The 12440-nt window shown below is 31.8% G+C and overlaps 1 protein-coding gene and 1 long non-coding RNA gene across 2 annotated transcripts in view; one reads left to right on the top strand and one right to left on the bottom strand.

Annotated features, from left to right (window-relative positions):
- LOC113400674 (uncharacterized protein) overlaps positions 1 to 12440 on the bottom strand; it is an 83444-nt gene that overhangs the window by 50968 nt on the left and 20036 nt on the right. The gene's annotated exons all lie outside the window — the stretch shown is intronic.
- LOC135193934 (uncharacterized) lies at positions 5259 to 8001 on the top strand. Its single transcript, XR_010309519.1, has 2 exons — positions 5259 to 5427; positions 7829 to 8001. It is a non-coding gene; the product is annotated as an uncharacterized LOC135193934 (long non-coding RNA).

The following is a 12440-nucleotide window of genomic DNA, read 5'->3' as shown; positions in this document are numbered from 1 at the left end:
AATAGATATTCGACTGTTAATTGATAAAAAATAAATACTTTTTATTTTAAATAGTGTTTTATATATAACCTACATATTATTTATAAATACATTATATGTACAGTCAGCTTCAAAAATATGTATAATATTTATTTATTGTTATGTAAACCACAGTGCTGTGATCGTCTGTACTTAAATATTAACAAACAATAACCAAATGACAAAGTAATAATTGATCTTAAGCGAAGTTTTATTTAAATATCTCAGTATCAAGTAATATTTAGGCGTCTCGTATATAATATATATAATATACAAGATATCGCCCGCAGCTTCGCTCGCGTTGGAGGTCGACTGTTAGACGTAGTAGCCTAAGTCCTCCCTTGGAGTTCAAAGTTGATTGATACCAAATTTCATGAAATTCGGTACAGTGGTCTAGCCGTATCAAAAAACAGTTTGTAAAATACAATTTTAATCGATAGATTTGATATAAACGTTAACAAGATGACATAGAATGTTTTAGAAAATTGTGTACCGTTGAATATGTGTGATCGCACGAATAATATTGACCCTACTTGCTTTAACATTAGGAGATGGGTTGATAGACATCAATATAAAGATAAATATAATATTGTGTTGAAGTATATGCACGTCTTCAGGCTGACTGTACACAATTAAACATCGCAGAGGAATATATTTATACGACTTTCACGTAATATAATGGAGTCGCTGTGTGATTTTATTTTTTGTCGTGGATTAAATAAAATATTTAAAATCTCTTTATATATATTTTTTTTATGGTATCGATAGGCGGACGAGCAAATGGGCTACCTGATGGTAAGTGGTCACCACTACCTATAGACAATGGCGCTGTAAGAAATATTAACCATTCCTTACGTCACCAATGCGCCACCAACCTTGGGAACTAAGATGTTATGTCCCTTGTGACTGTAGTTACACTGGCTCACTCACTCTTCAAACCGGAACACAACAATACTGAGTACTGCTGTAAAGCGGTAGAATATCTGATGAGTGGGTGGTACCTACCCAGACGGGCTTGCACCGAGTAAATAAATATAATATTATTTATTTAATATACACAGGCGATATTTGTTATAAATTCTTTCTCAACCGCGGCACTAAAAATTATTTTTTATTATTGTTTTTGTTTAACATGTGTTTATAATTTCACTTATGACGATATAGGAAAGTATCGTGAGAAATGATACACGTATCGAATTATATTCTTACATTATTTAAACACGAACCGAAATTGCATGTTTTATATTCAACATTTTCTTGAATATATATTTAATATTATAATTGCGAAAGTAACTCTGTCAGTTTCGCTTACACGGCTTATCCGTAGAACCGAATTTGCTGTAATTTTAAGCTTGAGCCCTAAGAAAGTAAATAGACTACATTTAATACCGAATAACATGCAGGCGAAACCGCGGCCGAAAACTAATTAAAAATATAAGAGGAACATGTCAAATAAAACAAGTGCACAAACTGTTCATATGAGAAATAAATGTATTTATATATGCATATTATAAAGAAAATAATCAAACGTATGTAAACAGAAATGATTAAAAAACCATTATCGTTCACTGTTTGCAATCTAGCTTTAAAATTATGAAATAATGACGCTTAGTTTTGTATTTGACTCATTCCCAGCTGAATGAATGAATGGCAACACATTAATAGCTAAATTATAACTGCCACAGAACTAGCTACTCGTCCCTACTTTGCACGGCTAAAATAATAAAAACACGTTAATTTCGTAATTCTTGTAACTTCGTTGGCTGGTATTGGTTTAGACGGCACACGCAATTAAAGCTCATAAGTTTTATCTTTGCCAATTAACTCAAAATCGTAATGAATTATACAGCTACATCTTTCTAGTGAATCACTCGGTGAATCGGTGAAAATCCGTGCGGCAGTTTTAGAGTTTATCGCGTTCAGACAGACCGACGGCGGGGGGAGGACTTTGATTTATAATATGTAGTGATTATCGGAATTCCATAACGATCACTAATTACACAAGAGTATAAAAAGAACTGTTCATTGTGTTTTTTATTTAATACGTCACAAATAAAAAAAACAAATGCAATTTATTTAAACGGCTTCGAGAGTTGCAATAAAAAATGTCCTTCCTGACGGTAAGTGTTGATTTATTTCTGTATTTATTACCGTTTTTTGGTTTAAACATTCTAAAAGTTAAAAATATCATGCTTATTGTCTAAATATATCTTACTAGTTGTCGCCTGTGACTTCGTTCCTTGAATGAACTTCAAGCTTGTTTTATATCTAATTTAATCAAATTCGATTCAGTGGTTTGGCCGTGAAAGAGCTACATATAGACAGACAGACAATCATGTGCATTATATAGTTTGGATTAGGTTGAAGGAAATTAATTATTGTATTGTTTAATCTTTTCTGTATTGCTTTGCATCGTATTGTCTCACCTACTTAGAAATATTATGCATTTTTTACCTAAAAAACCCACAAGCTCTCATGTGATATACATAGTTTCATAAACTAATCATCAAACTGCCGTAATATCAGAATCTAAAACAGAAATGATTAAATGTCAAAAGATCCAAAAAATAACGAAGTCGATATTAAAATTCAAACTTATGGCAACAAAAATTACATTAATAATTTTGTAATATCTGTATTAATCATACATTAATAAATGAGGTGACATTTTTTTAATGCCATACTTAAAAAACTACAAAATCAATTTACATAAAACATACCGGAAGCTGAATTTGCGGAGAAGTATTTAGTAAATATTATTGTTGTAAGCAGCTGCGCTTCGCTTTTGTAACCCACTTTGAATTAAGACAATTGACGTGAAAAGTGACTTCCTGTGAAATTCCTGTTTTTTAATACTTATATTATTAATTTATTACAGATTATCATTCTACTATCTATCGGAGTGAACTTCGGTAATTCCTTAAGCGCCGTTAATACAAATTTCAATCTAAATACCGGATATATAAAAGATAATCAAAAATATACACACTCAGCTTTAATACACGCAGAACGCAATACTAGTGACGCAATGACTACGCCACATAATTTACTCGATACTTTAATGAACACGGTTGCTTATTTGATGCAAATAATAACGCACAAAATGTCTAAGCAAATCTGGAATGTACTGTCGACGATTTTTGCGTTGATAATATCGATAGTCTTTGGACCACATATAAATATACTGTGGCCGATTTTCACAAATGTAGCTGTTGTGTTTCTGAAGTAAGTATAATATTCATATTACATTCTATCAACTTTTGCTAATATACAGACGAACGAATAGACCATCTGACTAATAGTGATCACGAATTCCCACCCTATTGATCATAGTTCTTTTTTTTTTTAATAACTTGATTTAAATTTAAATTGTATATTTATAAAAACATTAATGTTAACGCATTTTCTCTGGTTAGTACGTAACACGTGTCAATAATTGTCGCTAAGTTATTATTTTTATTTTAAATTTACTTTACTTGAAGTTTTGTAAACTTTACTGATCTATTGGTGTTTAAATAAATATATGAATTCCACCACGGTATGTAGTGTGCATAACCAATGCCTTTCAACGAAGGTAACTTATAGAGGCTGTTATATAAGACAGAAAAGAGGAAAGTATATGGATAGCTTTCTGCCTCGTTAGACTAGACGAGCTTATGAGTTTTTTGTTATAAGTTCCCGGGCTCGAATCCAAGTCCTGCTTCAAAATATTATTGCTTGCTTTTTAACTGTTAAGGAATTCTTAGCTATTCCGAAGGAGCCAGTGAACTACATGCACAAGGGACATAACATCTTAGTTCCAAGGTTGGTGGCGCATTGGCGATGGAATGGTTAATATTTGCTATTGTCTATGGGCGACGGTGACCACTTACATCATCAGGTGGCCCAATTGCTCGTCCGCCAAACTACATCATAAAATGAATACACATAATTATGTATGTATAAAGATATACATAATTTTACGACACAAATCGATTTAAACCGACTGCTATTGATCTGCATGTGCACTCAGCTTATAAATTTAATTTAAATATTCACAATATTGACGTTGAAGGATAGTTTAACACGATAATTTGCTAAATGAATAAATAATGAGTCAAGCCTGGAGCGGTCGTTGACGTCAGGAGGTATACTTAAATGTTGACTTTATCCCTATTAATAATAATTTAATAAGCTATCGTACCGAATAATAATTTAACTAAATAAAATTATTGTAAAAAGTCATATTGAACCTGGGTAGGCATCGCGGGTAGTATATTTATAATTAGCTCAGGTTAGTTCAGGTAGTCTTTATCACGTCGTAATAAATTGACACGTACAAACGCAAGTTAATTTACTATAAACGTGTTAATCTGTAAATATTCTAAAAGAAATTACAAATTTATCAATATTTAAATTAAAATTATATTAAAAAAATAAAATTACCTCAACTATTGTTTTAGATAAAAATAATTTTTCATAGCTTTCTTTCTCAATAATAATGTCTATAACATTTTTATTGGGAAAGAAAGGCAGCCGATGATACTGGACATAGATTTAGAAAAAGTAGAAAAAATAATCTTATTGGAAACCCTCTCCGTTCCGTTGGCGATATGATCGATTTCATTCATGGTGACTATTCTCAAGGACGACTAGCCAAGTGCCAACTAAGCAGGATTTATGACAGTGCAAAAGTGTGTGCACATACACAGATGTGTCCCGATTTCTTCTCATAATTCAATGTAATGGCAGATCCAAAACTTTCAGAAATAATTTACTCGCAAGACCTTTGCATGTATACAACTTACCAACTGCAATGGCCATTCTGGGCAGGAAAATGACCCAACTGACTGAACGCAGGATCGGGTTCTAAGACCTAATAAGTTAGCCACGAAACCAACGAACACTTTTATTCGTACGTAAAATATTAGTGATTAGTTCTCGTACGCGGTGTTGCTTTCGTTTCAGGGGTTAGTCGTCACTCGTCAGGTGTCATGCATAAAAAAGTATCCTATGTCCATCCTCGTGGTTCAAGCGTGTTTGAAAGAGTAACCGAGTTATTTTCGCGTGAACAACATAAGTATAGACACGTAATAAAGTATTATCATAATTCTTCTGAACATAAGTATGGAGACGTTAATAAAAAATGTAAACAAACATCTCACGTTAACCAAAGAGCTCCATAGGAGTACACAATAAACGCTTATATACAAAGAATTGAAAGGGTCTAAATGTTTCATTTTATTTCCTTATATCTTTTAATTGTGGTCATTCGTGTCGCGTCTCATAATATAGTTACAGTCATAAGCATATCTGCTATCGCGACGGACAGACGTGGAATGTATTAAGAGAATTATTAAATGACATTCCTATACGTTAAATGCTACTAATACCGTGTGAAATTAAAACACCATTAAAATGATACGTATGGTAAGTGTTTTTATATTAAAAATAATTTTATTTCGTCAACACAATAATAATTATAATAACCAATTAATAAAATGAAATAGGAATTAATTTTTATTTGTAATTAATTATTATATATTGTTCTAAAATTAGGTAATGTTTAATGTGATTAATTAATTAACTATCCATTAAGAATTTAACGATAAATCTTTTTACATTTAAATATATCCTAACAATATATAAAATAACTTCTTAATAAATACAACATTAATAAATGGAATGATTATTTGGAACGCTGTTGAATTTATACATTTTTGATTAATAGAGTTAAGAATTTCTCAGTAACTCCATTTAAATTAATTACGTCACTAATTACGTGTCCCAATTTAAAAATCGTTTTGTATAAGCATGTTGACGATAATTTTTGTCAAGCGTATTCGTGTAACTATTTGTTATCGTTCTAACATATATCGAATAATAACACGCGTTTATTAAAATAACGTTATAATAACGATATATTTAAAATTAAATATCTACTAAATGAAATTTTAAAATGTCTGACTTACATACAAGTCAAACTACTTAAGATGATTAAACTTTGCACAGGTATTTCTCATAGAATGGGGATTAGCATTAAGATTTTTTATTTTATTTGAAGTATCGAATTCGTTGTCTGATGTTTGCAATGGAATCGATCTTTAGGCGTAGGTTAAGTAGTGGGCCAAGGACAGTTGTTAAAGCTTTTTTTTTATTATTTTTTAATTCATCACCGAAAACCGATATTTAAGATGAAAGTTTGTACGGAAATTCTCTCATAAAGTTAAAAATATGGAAATCGGCGTTTTGACGTCTGTTTATGAGTAACAGCTGTTAAATTGTTTCTGGATATTCATTACCCAGGGGATGTAATTGGGGATGAAAGTTTGTAAAAAAGTTCGCCTTTTTGCAATGCTTGAACAATAGGAATCGGTGTTTAAGCTTTTGTTTATAAATAAACAACTAACATAACATTATTGTCGGATGGCATGTCCCATCGAATAGGTACACTAGTTTAAATATGAAAATAATTTATTACATTAAACAAAAACGACGACCGTGACGACCTCCGTGATCGAGTATTGTGTACACCGGTTTTCATGGGTACGCCACTCCGAGGTCCCGGTTTCAATTCCCGGCCGAGTCGATGTAGATTTTCCATAACACAAGTGCTTTAGCTACTTACATTGGGATCAGAGTAATGTATCTGATGTTGTCCAATATTTATTTATTTATTTAAAAACAGTCACGATCAATGCATTTAAATTATGTCACAGACAATATAATCTAGTATACTTACTTTTATAATTCATTAAATAAATTTATTTTGAATACAGTATATGAAGTGGAAATTTTTGAAGACGCATTGAGCGATTTTTTTTTGAGGGTATAGGTTAATGTCAATGACACACTAAGTTATATCTGTAGTTGTGAGTATGACGTATACGTTCAAAATAATTATAAGGCTCTAAGATTATAAACCAAAACGCAAATGGAGCGTACGAAACGTTAAAATGAAGCAACGAAAACGAATACAAAATCAAAATCCCGGTAGCATTTTGTAAATGACAGCACTTTTAACAGATTTACATTGTACAATATTAAATAAATATTGGCTTTCATTTTGTATTCGCTTTAATCATCTTAATGCTCCATGCCTTCCATCTGCCTTTTGTTTTATAATCTGAGATATAGGTATAATAAAATAATTGTTATATAGTATATTAATAATATTTGAAATTTTAATTTTGGTACAACAATTAATTTGCTAATACAACAGCTCAATCCGGTCTGCTTCTAAATTGAGTTGCAAGATATCACCGTACGTTCGTGAGCTGAGATGTCCCAGTGATTAGAATGCGTGCATCTTAGCCGATGATTACGGGTTCAAACCCAGGCAAGCACCACTGAATTTTCATGTACTTAATTTGTATTTATAATTCATCTCGTGCTCGGCGGTGAAGGAAAACATCGTGAGGAAACCTGCATGTGTCTAATTTCAACTAAATTCTGCCACATGTGTATCCACCAACCCGCATTGGAGCAGCGTGGTGGAATATGCTCCAAACCTTCTCCTCAAACGGAGAGGAAGCCTTAGCCACAGCTGGGGAAATTTACAAGCTGTTAATGTATGTAAAAAACACGCTGTTACATTGTGACATTATTTCATCAGCTTAAGATTACACTTCTATCGTTAGTTCGCTTGGCTGGATATGTTTTTATTTTAATAATACATATATATTTAAGTGTTCCACTTGACCATATCACAAAACACGTCCCAATATAGTTGTTAAAAATAAAATTGATAAATGAACGCGTCATTTCCTAGTTAGTATCAATTTGGGAATTTTGTATGTTTCTAAAAATTTATATAAACATTTTGTTTCAGATAACTTTGACGATATTTGCCGTTTTTCTATTCGACATCGTCAGTTCAGCGATATTACCAACGATGTCTGACAATATGGCGTCAGGAGAGAGATCAAATATGACAGATGACTATAAGAAATACAACTATATTATAACGACATATTTATAGTGCCTACTTCCCTACATATTATTTATATAATATGTAATAATCTTTTGTACAAAATGTTTATAATAGACGTATATTGTTCATAGATATATTAAGGTTTAAGTAAATAGATATTCGACTGTTAATTGATAAAAAATAAATACTTTTTATTTTAAATAGTGTTTTATATATAACCTACATATTATTTATAAATACATTATATGTACAGTCAGCTTCAAAAATATGTGTAATATTTATTTATTGTTATATAAACCACAGTGCTGTGATCGTTATTATTGTGATCGTCTGTACTTAAATATTAACATACAATAACCAAATGACAAAGTAATAATTGATCTTAAGCGAAGTTTTATTTAAATATCTCAGTATCAAGTAATATTTAGGCGTCTCGTATATAATATATATAATATACAAGATATCGCTCGCAGCTTTGCTCGCGTTGGAGGTCGACTGTTAGACATAGTAGCCTAAGTCCTCCCTTGGAGTTAAAGTTGATTGATACCAAATTTCATGAAATTCGGTACAATGGTTTAGACGTACCAAAAAACAGTTTGTAAAATACAATTTTAATCGATGGATTTGATATAAACTTTAACAAGATGACATAGAATGTTTTAGAAAATTGTGTACCGTTGAATATGTGTGATCGCACGAATAATATTGACCCTACTTGCTTTAACATTAGGAGATGGGTTGATAGACATCAATATAAAGATAAATATAATATTGTGTTGAAGTATATGCACGTCTTCAGGCTGACTGTACATAATTAAACATCGCAGAGGAATATTTTTATACGATTTTCACGTAATATAATGGAGTCGCTGTGTGATTTTCTTTTTTGCCGTGGATTAAATAAAATATTTAAAATCTCTTTATATATTTTTTTTTTATGGTATCGATAGGCGGACGAGCAAATGGGCTACCTGATGGTAAGTGGTCACCACTACCTATAGACAATGGCGCTGTAAGAAATATTAACCATTCCTTACGTCACCAATGCGCCACCAACCTTGGGAACTAAGATGTTATGTCCCTTGTGACTGTAGTTACACTGGCTCACTCACTCTTCAAACCGGAACACAACAATACTGAGTACTGCTGTAAAGCGGTAGAATATCTGATGAGTGGGTGGTACCTACCCAGACGGGCTTGCACCGAGTAAATAAATATAATATTATTTATTTAATATACACAGGCGATATTTGTTATAAATTCTTTCTCAACCGCGGCACTAAAAATTATTTTTTATTATTGTTTTTGTTTAACATGTGTTTATAATTTCACTTATGACGATATAGGAAAGTATCGTGAGAAATGATACACGTATCGAATTATATTCTTACATTATTTAAACACGAACCGAAATTGCATGTTTTATATTCAACATTTTCTTGAATATATATTTAATATTATAATTGCGAAAGTAACTCTGTCAGTTTCGCTTACACGGCTTATCCGTAGAACCGAATTTGCTGTAATTTTAAGCTTGAGCCCTAAGAAAGTAAATAGACTACATTTAATACCGAATAACATGCAGGCGAAACCGCGGCCGAAAACTAATTAAAAATATAAGAGGAACATGTCAAATAAAACAAGTGCACAAACTGTTCATATGAAAAATAAATGTATTTATGTATGCATATTATAAAGAAAATAATCAAACGTATGTAAACAGAAATGATTAAAAAACCATTATCGTTCACTGTTTGCAATCTAGCTTTAAAATTATGAAATAATGACGCTTAGTTTTGTATTTGACTCATTCCCAGCTGAATGAATGAATGGCAACACATTAATAGCTAAATTATAACTGCACAGAACTAGCTACTCGTCCCTACTTTGCACGGCTAAAATAATAAAAACACGTTAATTTCGTAATTCTTGTAACTTCGTTGGTTAGTATTGGTTTAGACGGCACACGCAATTAAAGCTCATAAGTTTTATCTCTGCCAATTAACCCAAAATCGTAATGAATTATACAGCTACATCTTTCTAGTGAATCACTCGGTGAATCGGTGAAAATCCGTGCGGCAGTTTTAGAGTATATCGCTTTCAGACAGACCGACGGCGGGGGGAGGACTTTGATTTATAATATGTAGTGATTATCGGAATTCCATAACGATCACTAATTACACAAGAGTATAAAAAGAACTGTTCATTGTGTTTTTTATTTAATACGTCACAAATAAAAAAAACAAATGCAATTTATTTAAACGGCTTCGAGAGTTGCAATAAAAAATGTCCTTCCTGACGGTAAGTGTTGATTTATTTCTGTATTTATTAGCGTTTTTTGATTTAAACATTCTAAAAGTTAAAAATATCATGCTTTTTGTCTAAATATATCTTACTAGTTGTCGCCTGTGACTTCGTTCTTGTTAAGGTAACCTATTTCCTTCCTTGAATGAACTTCAAGCTTGTTTTATATCTAATTTAATCAAATTCGATTCAGTGGTTTGGCCGTGAAAGAGCTACATATAGACAGACAGACAATCATGTGCATTATATAGTTTGGATTAGGTTGAAGGAAATTAATTATTGTATTGTTTAATCTTTTTTGTATTCCTTTGCATCGTATTGGCTCACCTACTTAGAAATATTATGCATTTTTTACCTAAAAAACCCACAAGCTCTCATGTGATATACATAGTTTCATAAACTAATCATCAAACTGCCGTAATATCAGAATCTAAAACAGAAATGATTAAATGTCAAAAGATCCAAAAAATAACGAAGTCGATATTAAAATTCAAACTTATGGCAACAAAAATTACATTAATAATTTTGTAATATCTGTATTAATCATACATTGATAAATGAGGTGACATTTTTTTAATGCCATACTTAAAAAACTACAAAATCAATTTACATAAAACATACCGGAAGCTGAATTTGCGGAGAAGTATTTAGTAAATATTATTGTTGTAAGAAGCTGCGCTTCGCTGTTGTAACCCACTTTGAATTTAGACAATTGACGTGAAAAGTGACTTCCTGTGAAATTCCTGTTTTTTAATACTTATATTATTAATTTATTACAGATTATCATTCTACTATCTATCGGAGTGAACTTCGGTAATTCCTTAAGCGCCGTTAATACAAATTTCAATCTAAATACCGGATATATAAAAGATAATCGAAAATATACACACTCAGCTTTAATACACGCAGAACGCAATACTAGTGACGCAATGACTACGCCACATAATTTACTCGATACTTTAATGAACACGGTTGCTTATTTGATGCAAATAATAACGCACAAAATGTCTAAGCAAATCTGGAATGTACTGTCGACGATTTTTGCGTTGATAATATCGATAGTCTTTGGACCACATATTAATATAGTTTGGCCGATTTTCACAAATGTAGCTGTTGTGTTTCTGAAGTAAGTATAATATTCATATTACATTCTATCAACTTTTGCTAATATACAGACGAACGAATAGACCATCTGACTAATAGTGATCACCAATTCCCACCCTATTGATCATAGTTCTTTTTTTTTTAATAACTTGATTTAAATTTAAATTGTATATTTATAAAAACATTAATGTTAACGCATTTTCTCTGGTTAGTACGTAACACGTGTCAATAATTGTCACTAGGTTATTATTTTTATCTTAAATTTACTTTACTTGAAGTTTTGTAAACTTTACTGATCTATTGGTGTTTAAATAAATAAATGAATTCCACCACGGTATGTAGTGTGCATAACCAATGCCTTTCAACGAAGGTAACTTATAGAGGCTGTTATATAAGACAGAAAAGAAGAAAGTATATGGATAGCTTTCTGCCTCGTTAGGACTAGACGAGCTTATGAGTTTTTTGTTATAAGTTCCCGGGCTCGAATCCAAGTCCTGCTTCAAAATATTATTGCTTGCTTTTTAACTGTTAAGGAATTCTTAGCTATTCCGAAGGAGCCAGTGTTAGAGTAAACCGGGTGTTAAAATTTTACTGATTTATAAATATAGATAAAAATATATATGGTATTCTTCACTAAACATCAGTTAAATCGTAACGGCTGGGTAATTCTACTATTGTTTAACGATTATAACACGTTCCCAATTTTATTTCGATTTTTCTTTTATATTGCGGCGGTTGGGCAAATGGGCTACCTGATGGTAAGTAGTGACCACTGTCCATAGACATTGGTGCTGTAAGAAATTCCTCACATCGCCAATGCGCAACCAACCTTGGGAACTAATATGTTATGTCCCTTGTGCCTGTAGTTACATTGGTCAAACCGGAACACAACAATTCAAAGTATCTATTGCTGTTTGGCGGCAGAATATCTGCTGAGTGATACCTACCCCTACACAAAGCCCTATCGCCAAGTAAAATAGAAACGGCTGAACGAAAACGTTTACGTTCCGATTCGATGGCGATGACAGTGACAATTTATTATTGGCATTAGTAAACTGGTCAGTCTCTAGTAATCTCTTCTTAAATCAGAAAATATCCCATT

Source organism: Vanessa tameamea, chromosome 22 (assembly GCF_037043105.1).
Source record: "Vanessa tameamea isolate UH-Manoa-2023 chromosome 22, ilVanTame1 primary haplotype, whole genome shotgun sequence".
NCBI lineage: Eukaryota > Metazoa > Arthropoda > Insecta > Lepidoptera > Nymphalidae > Vanessa > Vanessa tameamea.
Note: the sequence above shows the minus strand (reverse complement) of the source record. Positions and strands in the feature narration are given on the sequence as shown.